The sequence below is a fragment of the Acomys russatus genome, chromosome 29 (genome assembly GCF_903995435.1).
Source record: "Acomys russatus chromosome 29, mAcoRus1.1, whole genome shotgun sequence".
Lineage (NCBI taxonomy): Eukaryota > Metazoa > Chordata > Mammalia > Rodentia > Muridae > Acomys > Acomys russatus.
In genome coordinates this window covers 38,381,221-38,400,954 of record NC_067165.1, presented here as the reverse complement: position 1 = coordinate 38,400,954, position 19,734 = coordinate 38,381,221, and the positions used below count along the sequence as shown (strand labels likewise).

The 19,734-nt window shown below is 40.8% G+C and overlaps 1 protein-coding gene and 1 pseudogene across 2 annotated transcripts in view; one reads left to right on the top strand and one right to left on the bottom strand.

The window, feature by feature from the left end:
* LOC127211674 (arylacetamide deacetylase-like 4) overlaps positions 1–19,734 on the top strand; it is a 69,780-nt gene that overhangs the window by 10,081 nt on the left and 39,965 nt on the right. The window lies entirely within an intron of this gene.
* LOC127212147 (uncharacterized) lies at positions 9,126–9,225 on the bottom strand (annotated as a pseudogene).

Here is a 19,734-nt window from a genome sequence, read left to right as displayed (position 1 = left end):
GGGTGTGTGTAAATACATGGACGTTGACTCATCCTGGGAAGATGCATTGATGAATGGTACTTGTATGCCCCCAGACACCTGGAAGAAGTACAAGAAATGGCTCAGCTCTGATAATATTCCCAGAAGGTTCAAGAGCAAAAGCCTCCTGCCTGAGTTTCCAGGACCTTTCAACGAGGCTGCCTATCTAGAAACAAAAAGTATTTTTGATCCAGAAATTTCACCTTTCCTAGTAGATGACAAGATCATTGCTCAGCTTCCAAAGGCGTTCCTGGTGAGCTGTGAATATGACCCCCTCCGAGATCATGCCTTGCTCTACAAGAAGCGCTTGGAGGACCAGGGGGTCCCTGTGACCTGGTACCATGTGGAAGATGGCTTTCATGGATGCACAGTGTTGTTTGATAAGCATCCTTTCTCTTTCCCCTGCTCCATAAAAATTGTAAATGCCATAGTTAGTTACATAAGTGACATATGACAGTCACCTTGTGCTTGAGTGTGGAGCAATGTGAGAACTGTCTGGTCTGTGCCTTTTTCCTGGTTTAGTTTTATTTGTTAAAGAGACGCTGAATCCAGGCCTGCTCCAAGAAGGAAAGGCTAGGTGGAAGCAAGAGTTGTTAGTCTTTCTAGAACCAACGACATCCAGTATTTCAACTAGTGACATTTTTTACTGCCTCATTCATTTGAAATAAATTTCAAAGTGGAAGAAAATTTGTTCAAATCATCTGAACGCCTTCACCAAGATTTTGTGTACAATGGATGCCCTCACCTGGTCACACTATCACTGGTTAAGTCATATACCTAATGATATGGAGAAAGGTTCTTTCTTGTTATTGTTTTTCCTGAGACCTAAGTCACATCATCACTTGCACTCCATTTGTGACAATAGCCTCAATCTGTCCTGAGCAATGTAGTTTCATAGACACCTTCCTAATATGATGACTCTTGTGCTGAATTATGGGATGGTGTCAGTGGGAGCATTCCAGAAACAGAGATAGAGAAGAAGGCAATGAAGGGGGAGTGAAGGGGATGAGTGAGCTTTGGGGTGCTATGCATTTTACCCTGGGATCACATTATTCAGTGAAATTCCAAACTCAGATCCCAGTCTGTTATGAGATGTGTTCTCAGAATCACAGCTATGATGAGAGTGCTGCAAGTCTGGTGTATGGAAGGCCTGTCACTTGGTGAGTAAGGTGCTTGTCTTACGTCATTCCCAGTCTTACAAAGGGCCTTGTCCTTGCTTAACCAACACCATTCTCTCCATTGAGAGGGAATTTGAAGGAATTCTCTCCACTGCATGTTGGGAATCATCCACTGTAAGGATGTCCTTGTTGTCTAATGGGTCCATGTTTTGTAAATTACTCAAATTGTAGTTAGTCCAAACCCTACTTCTGTTCAAAATCCTTAATTAATAGGGTTGTTGGCTTTTTATTCTATGCAAACCTGATTTGTCTTGGTTGTAGTACACTCATCTATGAATGATGGAAGAATGAGGTCATGTGGTGTCCTGAATCCTTGTAACTAGAGAATATATCAGTATGGAGAATGGAACTGAGATCCTGGGAGCACAGTGGGCACTTTATTTCACAGGCAATATGTCCATAGCTTTGATACAAAGTGTGACATTTTATTTCTTTATAACAATGCCAACATAAGTGAATAGCCTAATAGTCCATATTCATTCTGTCATGTATTCCACAGGTCAGGAGTTCAGACATGGATTGGCTAAGTTTTGAGATTTTCACATTCACAGGGCTGTTATAAGGCTGTCATCTCTTCTTTTGTGAGCCTTGAGAAAGATGTATCTCTATCCACAGACAATCTGGTTGTAAGGAAGAATCGAATTCCCTCAGGTTTTAGATTCATCACAACATCAATTGTTTATTTGCTGTTGGCCAGAACCCTCCACCCTCACCTTTTCTATTGACTTATAATGCCCTCTTTGATACATTGTTCAAATGGCTACTTTCTTCCTTAATCCAACAACACAAACACAAGCTGGAATAAACTGTGTGTGAAGGGATGATGACCATATAAAGATAATTTTCCCATTCTCAAGCAATAGAATGTTGTCCTTCTGTTCCTTTAAACCATGCTCAACTAAGTGAAGTTTGCCAATTAAAAAAGTTTTGCTTTTGTTTTGCTTTTTAGAGGAGAGGAAATGGTAGTCTCTTATTGCATGTTTATTGACCAACAGGCCCTGCCACAGGTCCTGCCCTTACAAGGGAATCACACAAGGAAGTTTACAGCACAAGTGGAGGTCACAGGGCCACTTTATGACCACACTGTGCAGAATGTTACTTCAGAAGGTGATGGGAAAACATCCCAGCTGGCTTGTTTGCTCAAAAAGCACCAGGGTCTACACTCATGAGCTCCCTGTTTTAAATAATGTAGTCTTTAAATAATGTAGTTTATTAATTCTTGTGAATTTCTTATAATGGGATACTTACCTTGAGTTGTTGGTCAAGGTAGTCCCAGAGACCCCAAAACAATACAACCTTTTGCTATTAATTTTGGTTGCCCACCAAATATTTATCAATAGTAAAGTGTATTGATAATTCCATTTTGGAGATGTTGAGAGTTGTGCCTTCAGGAGATGTCTACTCTTCTCCCCAAGCTTTCATTCTCATTTCCAATAACACCATCCCAATTCGCTTCTTCCTTGTTTTTTTTTTTTTCCAATCACATTCTCATAATGACATCTTTGCCCGCTGTTACTAGTAGACTACATTTTTATGTAAGTAACTTTTGGGGAAATGAGGTGAAAAAGCATACCACAAAGAATTGAAGGTCAGTTAAAATCCAATAACAGGATCCTGTTCCTCTCCTCTAGAAGGCCAGAACAAACTCATTTTTTTTTAAAGCTACCATTAGTCCAAGCACTAATGAAAACAAAGGCAGGCAGACTGGTCTAGAATGCAAGTCTAGGGCAGCCAAATATACACAGAGAATCCTTGTCTTGAAAAAAAAATGAAAGAAAATAAGAAAAGAAAAGAAAAAGAAAGCCCTAAAACACAAAAACAGTAAACTTGTCAAACTTCACATAGTTGGAGATAGTTTAGAGGACTAGAATGACAATGGTGGTCATAGATGGGAAAGATGAGAAGAGAAGTGCAGTGTAATCAGGAGGTAGAACGAAGTGTCCAAGGTGTCATAAGGCATGTGTCATCTGGGCATGTGATTCAGCTAGAGGACATTGAATCTAGACAGCCAACCTGCAGATTTCTATGGGAGGTGTCAAATGGTTCTAAGTCATCTGGTCTTCCAAGGTTCCCATTGTAACTTGAGCTCCACTCACAAAACAGCATAAAGGGGCACTATTTAGGAGGATTCTGCAGATTCTAACCATGTTATGCATTCTTCTCACAGGCTTTTCCTTTCCTATGCATAAGCAGCACAAGCCTTCATGACCCCACTTTTGCATCCTAACTGTATGCAAAACTATCTGCATGTTAATGATGCTGAATTCTGCTTCCAGCTTAAGCAGTAGGCTCCCAGACATCATGGTGGTGATTGTCTCAAATGGCTGAGCAAGCATATCATCCTAAACAGCAGCAGCAGCAGCAGCAAGGGCAGCAGCAGCAGCAGGAGCAGCAGCAGCAGCAGCAGCAGCAGCAGGAGCAGCAGCAGCAGCAGCAGCAGGAGCAGCAGCAGCAGCAGCAGCACTTCACTACATGGCTTTTCCCCAAGCAAGGCACCTGTTTGTCTGCATCTTCTTCAGTGGTCATACTGAAAATGCATTTGCATTTATATTCCCTGGATCCTTTGACAGTAAATGGCTTGCCATCAAGGGACATTTTCCATTATGTCAGAGCAGTGTATGGCTTCTCTACAATAGTACTAAAATCTTTTACTAGAACAGCTCATTTCTTGGTCCACAGTACTCTTTGCCTGGCCAAACTGCATGTGTTCAGATTTTCATTCTTTAGTATTTTGAACCTAATTGTCATTATAAATTTGTCTAAAAGAAGTGAGTAATAACCATTCCACACATCCAGTGTTATGTTCTCTTAAAAATAAATTAGTCCAGTTTTTTGAGACCAGATATTATGTTGCCAGAGCTGGCCTAGAAATTTTGATGTAGATACAGTCATCTTTGAACTCACAGAAACCCACCTGTCTTTGTCTCCTGAATTCTTGGATTAAAGGCATGAGCCGCCATATCTTTCCCTAGTCTATTAGTTTTAAATCAAGCATCATTTAGATTTTTAGGACATAGGCAATACATAGCCATATATTTGGTAAGAATATTACATAAAAAGAATATATACTAGTTCGTAATAGCCAGAACCTCGAAACAGCATAAATATCCCTCAGTTTAAGAATGGATAAAGAAACTGTGGTACATTTACACTATGGAATACTACTCAGCTTTTAAAAACAAGAAAATCCAGAAATTTGTGGACAAGTGAATGGAACTAGAAATGATCATACTGAGTAAGTTAACCCAGACCCAGAAAGACTCACATGGTATATACTCACTTATAATTGGGCATTACCCCAAAAGGCATGTCTCATGAAAGTCTTCACTCACCAGGAGATTGGGAAAGATGTGAACACATTCTAATGGGACTCTAGGTAAGAGAAATATAGGAGAATGGCGAAATAAAAGGATCCAGACGGTCCTATAAACCTTCAAGAAGAATATCATGATGGGTGGATCTGGGCCCAGGGGAGTCTGCTCAAACTACTGCACTAACCAAGAACAACACAAGCAGTAAACATCGAACCCCTCCTCTCACCTAGCCAATGGACAGAACATTCTCCACAGTTATGTGGAAGGTGGGGCCTGACTCTGACATGAACTCTGGTGCCCCATATTTGACCACCTCCCCTTGGCAGGGAGGCCTGGTGGCACTCAAAGAAAGAACAAGCAGGCTACCAAGATGAGACTTGATAGCTTATGACCATATAGTGGGGGAGGAGGTCCCCCTTGGTCATGGACCTAGAGGAGAGAAATAGGGTGAAAGCATGAGAGAGGGAGGAATGGGAGGATACAAGTGATGGGAAAACAATTTAGTTGTAATCTGAATAAATTAATAAAATTAAATTTAAAACTAAAAAATAAATAAAAAGGAAGGCACTAGTTCAAGTCCTACTGGATAACTCATAGCCACATTCTTTACTTTCCAAATTTATTTTGGCACTCTAGTCTTCTGAACTTTCCACTCTCACATGCCTTTAATTCCAGCACTCAGGAGGCAGAGGAAAGTGGACCTCTGAGGTTGAGGCCAGCCTGATCTACAGAGTAAGTTCAAGGACAGCCAAGGCTACACAGAGAGACTCCATCTCAGAAAAAAATACTCACAGGACATCCTGGAAGAAGCGGCATAAAAAATGAAGAGCTGCGGGATTGGGAATGGTGACGTAAAATGCAGTCTTCTGGACATAACATAATGATTGTATTCATAAACTCCTGCCAGCTGTGGTTACCCACACAAATCCCACAAAACACTGAGTCAGCCAAAAGTTCCAACATAGATGGAGTAGATGATCTTCAGGCCCATCACTTATAATGAGCTACTGGGACTTTGATAGCTATTTGATAGAGAGATATTTCTTCAAATGTGAGGGAGCCAGTAGTTTCCCTATGCTGTAGTACATGGCCCTATATTCATATACATATTTGCAGCACTAACTGGACTTTGCAGGTCATAAAACAGCAAAACTAATAACAAAAATAAAGTACGTATATGTTGGGAATGGAAATATTAGGAGGATATGGAGGGAAAACATTGTGGTATATATGGAAGAATATATATGTGAATAAAATACAAATGTAGTGATGAACATTTGTGAATGTCAATTTCCATTTCACTTATGGCTGAAGAAAATACTAATGTACATATGCACCTCATTTCTTTTACCCATTCTTCTTGATGGCTACCTAGACAGGATCTATTTCCTAACTCTGGCAGATAGTGTAGCAATAACCACACATATGCAAATATCTCTGTGGAATATTAACTTTGGGTACTTATCAGTTATACTTTTGGTATTGTTGTGTGTTCTTATTCTCATTTTAATATATTTTCTTGGAATTCATCTACAGGAATATATTTTTATCATTATAGAGCAGCTATTAACCTCTGGAAAAATTATCTTTCCTATAAAAATACATTTGTCTCATGTTAGAATTTTTGCACTTGGCTCATATTACTGGTTGGGAGCTTTAATCTCTTATATCCCATCAATTGAAAACTTCACAAAGTGAATGTGGCCTAAGTTGTAACAAGATGAGCCACAGTTCCTTACCACTGTACATGAGGTGCAGTTTGCTTGATGAATTCTCACCAAGAATATACAGGGCACTGGTCCCAATCTCCTTCAAGACTCAGAAAGGTAAGGACTAATTGCAGAGGAAACCAAAGCTGTGGAATAAGTCATTGGGACAACATCGCAAAATCACATTAAAAACATTTCTATGACTCTGATAACTTAAAGATAACACAGTGTGCATGAAAATATGAATTAATAAGTGCATTACTGAAACAATAACAAGAGGGGAAGTACTAGAAAGTTGTATTAGAAAAAGAGAGAAAAGCAGGATAGGAGAAGGCAAACAGAAATGGGCAACACAAGAGATGAAGGAATGCATCAGGGATGACTATACTGTAGGTTAAGTAAGGACAAAGTTGAACCAACAAGGGACCAATAAACTAAAGCAACCAAACACCATTGGTTTCACATTGAGAAGCAGTGATGATATAGGATTGTGTTTGCAAGGTGTGCTCAGGTTAGGAGCCTCCTCTAGCCAACCCAAAAATCCCTAGGGTATGCTGTTCAGGAAAGTGAACAAGAAGAAATTCAGGTGGTTTTATGTCCTAAAGACAGAGACAAGGGAGGGGAAAGAAATTTATAGAGAAGAAAGAAACTGGAAGGATTCTATAGTTCCCAAATCAGAGCCTACTCTTGCTTCCATATAAACATGAGTTTCTGTTCCAGGTGCCACAGGTATTAACTCTTTAGCCTCAAAAATTTTTTTACCTATAGCTTGCAATTCTGGAAAACAAGGTGCACAGTGGAAACTTTTTAGACCAGCCAGGGTGTAGGTTTGTAATCCTAGCACTCTTGTGGGAAAAAAAAGATAATGAGTTAAGGTTATCTACAGCTATATAGCGGGTATGAGAATAGCATGTCACACAGGTGATCCCCTGCCAAAGATCCAAAAACAAAAAGAAAGAAGGGAAATAGAAATTGTATTGGAGTAATGTGAAGAGTAAACAAGCAAAGCATTGAAAACAGGCTGCACTGAGCTGGGTGTAAAGGAGTCTGTCAAAACACACTGTTGTGGAATATTAGCCAGAGAAGACTTCTCAGACATGACTTTAAGCCAATAAAAAGTCTTTTTTATTTGGCCAAAAGCCCACACTGGGTGTTGGAGATTTGAGTGTACCACTGGTCCTTTCTCAGAATGAGGTTTTATGCACAAAAGTCATGGATTGGATTGACATACATCACTTAACAAGAACAGTTACCAAGAAGGAGAACTACAGAAGATAAAAAGCAAGCTTAGAACATTCTGAGATTTCCCAGAACTATATGGAATTTAATGGATTAGGTCCTTTGTTCCACTTTGGCTGGTGGTGCTCTTTGCTTGCTGAGTTTGACAGCATGAATGACAATCCCATCAATGAGTCAGTTGTACAAATGTCTGGGAGCCTGTTATACATCACTACTAGTGTTTTAACAAGTCCCTAGAGACAGACTTGGCATTCTCTGAAGGTGTCATTTATTTGGAAGTTGCTGCAAATGATTCCAGCCCTACTATAAGATGTAGAGTATTGGAAGATGCAGTTCAAAGCTAGAGCCCTTGTCTAATAGGTGTGACACAGTGGGCCTCAACCCATCCCTAACATATATGCAATACACACACACACACACACACACACACACACACACACACACACACACACACACACACACACACACCCCACATGCAAGAGAAGAAAGATATAAGAAGCACAATTGATTTTAAAGACCATTTTCTAAGAGTGTTTCAGTATTGCCATGAGGTTTGGACCACAAGCATTCTTGAGGTATTTTATATTTATAATACTTTGATGGTATACTTATACTGATATTTATCATAGTAATTATCCTACCTTGTAGTCCTTCTTTGCCCCAGTACCAAGGCATGGAAGATACCCTTACAAAACAGTATACTCTTATGATATATTTAAAAGCATAGCAGAATGTGAGGCTTAAAGAGCTGTAATGGGACACTGAGTTATGCAATATTCCTGAACAAGCATTCATTATTTTAGAGTGGACACTATGAGTGCTCTGGGATGTGATCATTTTCACCAGAGTCCTCTGGTTTTGTGCAAGAAATATGTAGATGTTCATATATTTGTAATGAATTCTGAGGTTATTCCTGTAAAAGTCTGAAGGCCTCAGAGAAGGAAGTAGATATCCCTACAAGAAAGAGGATCAAGTCAGCTTTTCAAGAATATGACCTCCCAAATGTGGGTATTTATGCCATTATGTCATTAAGACATCTGGGTTGTGTAGAAGACTCTCTTAGGGAAAGAGATGGTGAGGTGAGGTGATTTTTGTGCCTCTTCTTCCAGGATGTCCTGTGAGTATTTTTTCTGAGATGGAGTCTCTCTGTGTAGCTTTGGCTGTCCTGGAACTTACTCTGTAGACCAGGCTGGCCTCAAACTCAGAGGCCCACCTTCCTCTGCCCCCTGAGTGCTGGAATTAAAGGTAAGGCATGTGAGAGTGGAAAGTTCAGAAGACTAGAGTGCCAAAATAAATTTGGAGAGTAAAGAATGTGGCTATGAGTTATCCAATAGGACTTGAACTAGTGCCTACACAACACACCGCATGTGATAAGATGGAACCAACATGAGCCAAGGAGAAGCAAGTTGATGTCAAGACATTCAAGCTGTGAATGGTCCTTGTGGAATTAGCACAGAACATAGGGATCTGGGTGGGAGCTAAGTCACCTGGGTCTTATTCCAATTCCAGCAGGAAAATAATTATTTCAGTTTCCCATTGGGAAATCTGTCAATGAAGGATATACATTGGGGCACCTAGCTGGACTCTAATGAACTAAACAAGTTCCTTGAACTGGTCCCCTAAGATTTGTCAATAAGACCTTCTGCAAGTTCCTCTGATTCCCTAGCTCCTCCTGGAATCATTTCCATGGACATCAGTTTCTTATTTGCACAGGGGACATGCTATCTTCTCTGTATAGTTCCAATTTTAGTATATGCCAAAGTGAGCACCAGTTCTCATTTGCAACCTTGGAGGTTGGATATCAATGATAATGCCAAGTGTTTTCTATTTACCTGTGGTGGAGCTTAGATTTGAAATCATGCCCATTTGTTTCCAACCCCAAATTCTCCAGTTCATCTCTGTCCTTTTCACATTGAACAACCATGCATAAGATACTACTTCATTTTCATGCCTCAGTGTCCTATTCTGTCACAGAGAAAATACCTGTGCTTGATGCAGAAGGGTCAAGAAAGTTAATAATAGTCACACAGTATAGGTACCTGGTAAGTACCAGCTGCTATAACTTTTGTTGTTGCCAGTACACCTAAGTACCAGCTGCTATAACCTTTGTTTTTGCTGGCACACCATGTTGTTGTCCTTATGATGGAGAAATACCCAAAATATGAAGTCCATGGAGGACGCAACCCAGTGATTGTGCTGCATTTAGCATATATTCTGAGATAGTCTGTAGCATTTTCTGAAATATATTTACATTTTATATTAGAAAAGCTATCTATATCTGTATTATTATCATCTATATCTCTATCTATAATCTCAGAGTGGACATACTAGCCTAAAATTACATTGGCATGAATTGGCTATTTGGGCAAAAGCTCTTGCCACCAAACCTTATGAACCAAATATATTTCCTGGAACCCACATTGGGGAAGAAGAGCACCAACCCTAAACCTTCCTCTGACAGCCTTACCTCTACTGTGACATACTCACACATGCACTACATTCCCAAATAAATAAATGAAAACAGAAAAGTAAAAACCCATATGTGAAATGTGTACAGGTGTTTGGTCCCAATTGTCCATCCCATCACACATCCCTAGTTGATCACATTCCTTCTCTCTGTTAATGACACACAGAGGCTAATCATCCTCCTTAACCAAAACCTGTGGATCAGGATGAGTGTTTACAGTGCTGGGAAACCCTCTTTACAATTTTAGGCTAGGCACAGCCCTTCAGAGAACAAAAGACAGTCAGCATTCTGGATACCTTTCTACTACTGCCATGAAACTCTCTGACAAAAGAAACAATTTAAGGGAGAAAATAATTTATTTCAGGCTACAGCTTAAGGCCACAGTCCATCATTGAAGTCAGGGGAGGAACTCAAGCAGTAATTCGAAGAAGAAACCATGGAGGAACACTGCTTGCTGGCTTGCTCAAAGGCTCATGCTTATCTAGCTTTCTAATGTGTCCCAGGACTACTTTCCCAGGGGATGGTGATGCCTATAGTGGGCAGAACAATCTTCCATCAATTAATAATCAAGACATCCCTCCCCAGTGATCCCTTTAGGACAATCTGATCATGACACTCTATCAGCTGAATCTCAATTCTCTGGTGATCTAGAATGTGTCAGTTGACAGCTAAGTAGGACACCAAGGTTAGGGTTATTGCCTGTGAAACTCAGCTTCAACCCATTTAATGACTTCTTGGTATTCAGACCTAAGCTGTTGTGTCCTGCAGGCAAGTGTTACTTTTTTTCTTTGCTTGTCTAAAAGTACTACAGACCAAGTGATTTACAGATCATAGAAGTTAGTTTGTCTCATAGGGCTTTTTTAAAACACAAGAACATGGTGTCAGCAATGGGCCTTCTTTGTGTCATCCCTCAGTAGAAAGACAAGTGTACCTATGGTCAAATAACAGAAAATTCCAGCTGAACTCACTCCTTAGGAGCCTATGCCAGAGATAATATTTGCATTCATTGTGGATTTAATCCATATGTGAGGATAGCATGTCATCACCACTTAAATGTTTCATTTCTTAACACTCACATATCAATGACATTTCAACATGAGTGTAAAGGTAAGAAACACTTGAATCCTGCCAACATCATCATTCATTGAGGACCATTTTAGAAGAAAACTGAGAACTTCATTCCTTATACAAAAGAGTGAAAAGCCAGTGATATGCCCATGACACCAGTGCACATGCAGGAGGCACATGAAAACTTTAAATATATCTGAGTAACGCTAAGTGGCTGTAGCATCTACACGCTTGCCCACATTTTGATTTTCCTTCCTTTGCCTTTAATAGTGTAATATATCACAGAAGCTGAGAATCTGCAATATGTACAGCTACATTAAGTTTATTCATGATACTGGGGCCATATAGAAGGACCCTACCTTGGTGGTGACAAACATGTATTTTGAGACAACTCCTGTGAGACTATTCCAGTCCAAGATGTGTTCTCCAAACTCTTGTGAGGAATCATCTTCTACCATGAAGGGGCAGCATGTGTGATGGGAGAGAACGGTCTCCATGACAGACGGACAATTGTTTGCCAGGACATACATCTTTTCAGACTCTAAAATGCCCTATGCTTTACTGGAGCATCTTTGCCCTTCATGTAAGGAAACAGCAACAGTTGAGCAAGCCTATTCCATATATTAATTTGCATCTCCTTCTTTACATATGCCATAATTTTAATTTAACCCTTGTAATCCCCATGTATAATATCTGGATGCACAATAAATCCTTGAGAAGTTAATCCATTTCTTCCCAAAATTATTTCTACTGTCCCTCAAGGTTAAGGACCATAAGCACCAGTATGTACCATTCTTGTAACACTCAACCATTGGGGATAATGTAAAATATTTATCTGAGACCAGATTCAACACCACTATGCCTTCAGTAGTATGCTTCAGATCATCAATACCTGGTTTTGGTCTTCCAGCCTGCTTGGTAACTCCTGCCTGATTAAAGAAAGAAGGCTTGTATTGTTTTCTGTGGGGCCTCCAGCTCACAGGCCCCTCCTTTCTTTTCCTCATGGCAATAGATGACCTCATATGTCTTACAGGGACTTGCAATCCGTAGACCAATGTTTTCCCTTTCCACAGTGATTACAATGCCCTGGAATCTTGGCATACCATTACTATTATGGCCAGAATCTGCTTGTTCTTCTCTATGAACACCAGAGTTTCTCCACAGTAAATGCACTTTCTATTGTGAGGTCTGGAGCTTTTAGCCTTACAATTTCTCTGAAAATGATGAAATTCACTACAGTTAAAGCACTTTCAATTAAAAACAATCAAGAGAGGGATCCAAGATGGTGGCGAGCAGTGTGGACCGCGTTTGGAGGCTCCAGTGAACAATTCAGGGAATTGCACAGATTTCTGAGCCAGAAACACCGAGGTCCAAACATCACGGCAGCAGGAGTGCTCCACGGTTCGGAGGGACCAGGGTGTGGAGGACCTGCGTGCCCCTGCACACGGGAGGAGTGTGGTTTTTCTCTGATCGGAGCGGCAGCGGCAGAGGCAGCAGCACCAGCGGCACCAGCAGTGGCGGCTGAGGTTTGCAGCTCATAGCCTTCCGGTGGAGGCGATTGGTGTGGTGGCTGGTGGGAATTGCTGCGGGAGAGGGGACTCGGGGCGGGATTTGGGTCGCGTGGAGCCTTTGGACCCAGACTGGACTCGGCGGACAGTTCGGCCCCAGAGTCCCGGGTATTGGCCCGGCCCAGCAAACAATTCTGCCTGAGGCACTAACTCAGCGTGGCCATAGCTCCCCTGCTGTGGCGCAGGCTTAGTTGAGCACGCTGCTCCACACTAGGCACCACTTCAGCTCAGCGGCAGCTCCCCTGCGGTGACACAGTCCGGGCGGAGCACTGGTTCCACCACTGGCGCTAACTCAGAGCAGCCGCAGTTCTTCTGCTGTGGCGCAGGCTTGGTGACGTGCTCGGTTCCATCCTAGGCACCACCTCAGCTCAGCGGCAGCTCCCCTGCGGTGACACAGTCCGGGCGGAGCACTTGTTCCACCACTGGCGCTAACTCAGAGCAGCCGCAGTTCTCCTGCTGTGGCACAGGCTGGACAGAGCTCTCGGGTCCACCAGCTCTAAGACTCTGGTTGGACACAGTGTGCAGTTTGAATCCAGAATTCCTGGCTGAGATTGGTAGTCAGTTCGGGCCCTGAGTCAATAACTGACCACAGCATGCACTTTGGGCCAAAAGGCCCTAGTGGAGCTTGGTGCGTAGTCCCAGCCCAAAAATTCTGGCTGGACCCTGTGTGCATTTTGGGCCCAAAATCCCTGGCTGAGCTTGGCAGACGGTTCAGGCTCTGAGAATCTAGCTGAGTTCTGCCCGTGGTTCGGTCCCAGTGCTCCTGGCTGGACTTGGCAGGGAACACAGAAGGCTGTGGATACCTTGGCCTGACCCAACGCTCATTCAGAGACCCAGAACAATTGCAGGATCCACAGCAGAGGGGGACTGAGGATCACTGGCTGTGAGAGACCAGAACAACAGGGCTAACCTCCTAACATCCACACCAGTGAAGCTTTGAGCTCGCAGCCTAGGGAAATCGTAAGAAAACAAGAGAATCTATCGTCAGATACCCTCCATTCAACTCTGGAAGCTACCCAACAAAAACAAAGATGGCAAGATGTCTAAAGGACAACGAAAAAGCATATGCAAAAAACCCCAAAACAACATGGCGTCTCCAGTTTCCAGCTATCCCAAAGAAAACCACCCAGAGAACTCAAATACAACGGAAATACAAGAAAATGACCTCAAATCCTTAGTAATGAGGATGATAATGGAGGAAACAAATAAAATTCGTAATCAAATGCAGGAAGACGCAGACAAACAGGTGAGAGACATAAAAGAAGCACATAGAGTGGAACTGGAAAAATTGCAGGAAAATGCAAACAACCAGATGAAAGAAATAAGTAAAACGGTTCAAGCTCTGAAGACCTATAAAGAGGCAATGGAAGAAACTCAGGAATATACAAAAAATCAGATGAAAGAAATCAAAAAATCAGTTCAAGATCTGAAAATGAAAATGGATTCAATGATAAACACACAGACAGAAGAAAAACGAGAACGTGAGACCTCAGAGAAGAAGGCGAGCAACACAGAGGTGAGCTTTTCTAACAGAATCCAAGAGATGGAAGAACGAATCTCAGGGCTAGAAGATACAATCACAGATATTGAATCAACCATTAAAGAAAATGCCAGATCTGGAAAACTCCTGACACAAAACATCCAAGAAATTAAGGACACCATGAAAAGAAGAAATCTGAGGATAATAGGCATTGAAGAAAGAGAAGACATCAGACTCCAGGGCCCAGAAACTATTCTCAACAAAATCATAGAAGAAAATTTCCCCAATCTAAAGAAAGAGATGCCTATAAACATACAAGAGGCTTACAGAACACCAAATAGAATTGACCAGAAAAGAAAAACTGCCCGCCACATAATAATCAAAACACAAAACATGCAGAACAAAGAAAAAATATTAAAAGCTGCAAGGGAAAAGGGCCAAATAACATTTAATGGTAAACCTATCAGAATTACACCTGACTTCTCAGCAGAGACCATAAAAGCCAGAAGGGCCTGGACAGAGATCCTGCAAACCCTAAGAGAACACAGATGCCAGGCCAGACTACTTTACCCAGCAAAATTATCAATAACCATTGATGGAGAAAACAAAATATTCCATGACAAAAACAAATTCAAACAGTACCTATCCACAAATCCAGCTTTACAGAAGGTACTAGAAGGAAAACTCCATCCCAAAGGGTCAAGCTACAACCAAAACTACCCAGGAAATAGATAACTATCCCATGGCAAAAACACAACTACACAAACGCTCGACTGGAAACAACATCAAAATTAAGACTCTTAACAGTCACTGGTCATTAATATCTCTCAACATCAATGGCCTCAATTCTCCAATAAAAAGACACAGACTAACTGAATGGGTACATAAACAAGACCCAACATTCTTCTGCATCCAAGAAACACATCTCACCCATAATGAAAGGCATTACCTCAGGGTAAAAGGTTGGAAAAAAATATTCCAAGCAAATGGTCACAAGAAGCAAGCAGGTGTAGCCATTTTAGTATCGAACAAAATAGACTTTCAACCAAAATTAATCAAAAGGGATGAGGAAGGACACTTCATACTCATCAAAGGTAAAGTCAACCAAGATGACATCACAATTCTGAACATCTATGCTCCCAATACAAGGGCACCCACATTTGTAAAAGATCTCCTAAAAAAGCTTAAACCACACATCGATCCCCACACAATAATAGTGGGAGACTTCAACACCCCACTCTCACTGAAGGATAAGTCATTGAAACAGAAACTAAGCCGAGAAATAACATCATTAACCAATGCCATGGGTCAAATGGATCTAACAGATATCTATAGAACCTTTCACCCAAACAAGAAAGAATACACCTTCTTCTCTGCACCCCATGGAACCTTCTCCAAAATTGATCACATCGTAGGTCACAAAGCAAGCCTCAACAGATACAAGAGGATTGAAATAATACCTTGTATCCTATCAGATCACCATGCTCTTAGGCTGCAATTCAACAACAACAGAAATAACAAAAGGCCTACACATACATGGAAACTAAACAACTCTCTGCTAAATGACACCTGGGTCAGGGAAGAAATAAAGAAAGAAATCAAGGAGTTTCTGAAATTCAATGAAAATGAAGGAACAACATACCCAAATTTGTGGGATACATTGAAAGCAGTGCTAAGAGGAAAATTCATAGCACTAAGTGCCTTTAAAAAGAAATTGGAAACATCGCACATAAGCATCTTAACAACACAACTGGAAGCCCTAGAAAAAAAAGAAGCAGAAACACCCAAGAGGAGTAGACGCCTGGAAATAATCAAACTCAGGGCTGAAATTAACAAATTAGAAACTAAGAAAACAGTCCAAAGAATCAACAAAACCAAAAGCTGGTTCTTTGAGAAAATCAACAAGATAGACAGACCATTAGCCAAAATAACTAAAAGGCGGAGAGACAGTATTGAAATCAACAAAATCAGAAATGAAAAGGGAGACATAACAACAGACACTGAAGAAATTCAAAGAATCATAAGATCCTACTTTGAAGGCATATACGCCTCAAAATTTGAAAATCTAAGGGAAATGGACGATTTTCTTGATCAAGTTCACTTGCCAAAGTTGAATGAAGAACAGATAAACAAGTTAAATAGTCCCATTTCCCCTACAGAAATAGAAGCAATCATCGATGGTCTCCCAACCAAAAAAAGCCCAGGGCCAGATGGTTTCAGTGCAGAATTCTACCAGACCTTTAAGGGCGAGCTAATACCGATACTCTTCAAGCTACTCCAAAAGATAGAAATGGATGGAAAATTACCAAATTCATTCTATGAGGCCATAGTCTCATTGATACCTAAACCTCACAAAGACTCAACAAAGAAAGAGAATTTCAGACCAATTTCTCTTATGAACATAGATGCAAAAATACTAAATAAAATACTTGCAAAACGAATACAGGAGCACATCAAAGATATCATTCATCATGACCAAGTAGGCTTCATTCCAGGCATGCAGGGATGGTTTAATATACGGAAATCCATCAATGTAATCCACCATATAAACAAACTGAAAATAAAAAACCACATGATCATCTCCTTGGATGCAGAGAAAGCACTTGATAAAATCCAACACCCATTCATGTTTAAAGTTTTAGAGAGATCGGGGATACAAGGCACTTTCCTCAACATAATAAAGGCTATATACAGCAAGCCAATAGCCAAAATCAAAGTAAATGGTGAGATACTCAAGGAAATTCCTCTAAAATCGGGAACAAGGCAAGGCTGCCCACTCTCTCCATATCTCTTCAATATAGTACTCGAAGTTCTAGCCAGAGCAATAAGACAACAAAAGGAGATCAAGGGTATCCAAATGGGAAAGGAGGAAGTCAAATTATCCCTCTTTGCAGATGATATGATAGTGTACATAAGTGACCCTCAAAACTCCACCAGAGAACTCCTAAAGCTGATAAACACCTTCAGCAAATTGGCGGGATACAAAATTAACTCAAAAAAGTCTGTAGCCTTCCTATACACAAATGACAAGCTTGCAGAGGAAGAAATTAGGAAAACCACACCCTTCACATTAGCCACAAGCAATATAAAATATCTAGGAGTTACCCTAACTAAGCAAGTGAAGGACTTGTATGAAAAAAATTTCAAAACTCTGAAGAAAGAGATTGAAGATGACCTGAGAAGATGGCGTGATCTTCCTTGCTCATGGATCGGGAGAATGAACATAGTAAAAATGGCCATCCTACCAAAAGCAATCTACAGATTCAATGCAATCCCTATCAAAATAACTACACAATTTTTTAAAGACATTGAAAGTTCAATTCTGAACTTCATATGGAAAAACAAAAAACCCAGAATAGCTAAAACAATCTTGTACAATAAAAGATGCTCCGGAGGAATCTCCATACCTGATCTCAAACTGTACTATAAAGCAATAGTACTTAAAACAGCATGGTACTGGCACAGCAACAGGCTGGTTGATCAGTGGAATCGAATCGAAGACCCAGATATGAATCCACACACATATGGTCACTTGATTTTTGACAAAGAAGCCAAATCCATTCAATGGAAAAAGGATAGCATCTTCAACAAATGGTGCTGGTCTAACTGGAGGTCTATGTGTAAAAAAATGAAACTGGACCCATATTTGTCACCTTGCACAAAACTCAAATCCAAGTGGATTAAAGACCTCAACATAAAACCAGAGACACTAAGCCACTTAGAAGAAAAAGTGGGAAAGAGCCTGGAACATATTGGCACAGGAGACAACTTCCTGAACAGAACACCAACGGCCCAGGCCTGAATGTCAACCATTAATAAATGGGACCTCATGAGGCTGAGAAGCTTCTGTAAGGCAGGAGACACTGTCAAGAGAACAAAGCGACAGCCTACAGACTGGGAAAAAATCTTCACCAACCCTACATCTGACAAAGGTCTAACATCCAAAATATATAAAGAACTCAAGAAATTAAACACCACCAAACTGAATAACCCAATTGAGAAATGGGGCTTGGAACTAAACAGAGAATTCTCAACAGAGGAGTATCAAATGGCTGAGAAACACTTAAAGAAATGCTCAACCTCCTTAGTCATCAGGGAAATGCAAATCAAAACAACTCTGAGATTCCATCTTACACCCATCAGAATGGCTAAGATCAAAAATTTAAGCGACACCACATGCTGGCAAGGATGTGGGGAGAGAGGAACACTCCTTCATTGCTGGTGGGAATGCAAACTAGTACAGCCACTTTGGAAATCTATCTGGTGCTATCTCAGAAAAATGGGAATAGGGCTTCCTCAAGACCCAGCTATTCCACTCCTTGGAATATACCCAGAAGATGCTCCAGCACACAACAAGAAACTTTGCTCAACCATGTTCATAGCAGCCTTATTCATAATAGCCAGAACATGGAAACAGCCTAAGTGTCCCTCAGTAGAAGAGTGGATAAAGAAACTGTGGTACATATACACTATGGAATACTACTCAGCTATTAAAAACAAGGAATTCCCGAAATTTGTGGATAAATTGATTGAGCTAGAAATGATCATAATGAGTGAGTTAACCCAGAAGCAGAAAGAATCAAATGGTATATACTCACTTATATCTGCATACTAGCCCAAGGGGCATGTCCCACGAAAGCCTTCACTTACCAGGAAACTGGGACAGAGGGGAAGGCATCCTATTGGGACTCTAAATGAGAGACGCATGGGAGAACAGCAAAATAAAAGGATACAGAGGGTCCTAGAAATCTACAAGTAGAACAATATGATAGGCAGATTTGGGCCCAGTGGTCCCGCTCAAACTAAGGCACCAGCCAAGGACAATACAGGAGGTAAACTTTAAACCCCTTCCCAGATCTAGCCAATGGTCAGAATATTCTCCACAGTTGAGTGGAGAGTGTGATACGTCTTTCTCACGTACTCTGGTGCCTCACATTTGACCATGGAGGGGGAGACCTGGTGGCACTCAGAGGAAGGACAGCAAGTAGCCAAGAAGAGACTTGATACCCTATGAGAATATATAGGGGGGCATAATCCCCCTCAAGAACAGTCATAGGGGAGGGGAATAATGGGAAAATGGGGGGGGAGGAATGGGAGGATACAAGGGATGGGATAAACATTGAGATGTAACAAGAATAAATTAATAAAAAAAAAAGGAAAATAAAATAAAATAAAAATCCACAAGGCAAAAAAAAAAACACAAACAAACAAACAAACAAACAAACAAACAAAAAAAAACAATCAAGAAAGATGGGGAAGGACACTTCATTCTCAACAAAGGAAAAATACACCAAGAAGACATTGCAATCCTGAATACCTATGCCCCAAATAGAAGGGCATCTGTATTCATAAAAGAAATACTTTTAAAGCTTTTATCACACAGCAATCCCAACACATTAATAGTGGGAGACCTCAATACCCCGACTCTCACCAATGAACAGATCTTCAAGGCAGAAACTAAACAGAGAAATAATGAAGCTAACAGAGGTCATGAGTCAAATGTAACTAACAGACATCCACAGAACTTTTTATTCAAACACAAAAGAATATACATTCTTCTCAGCACCACATGGAACCTTCTTAAAATTGACCAGATAATCCATCACAAAGCAAAACTCAACAAAACAAAAAAAAATTGAAATAATCCCCTGCATCTTATCAGACCACCATGATCTAAAGCTGAACTTCATCAA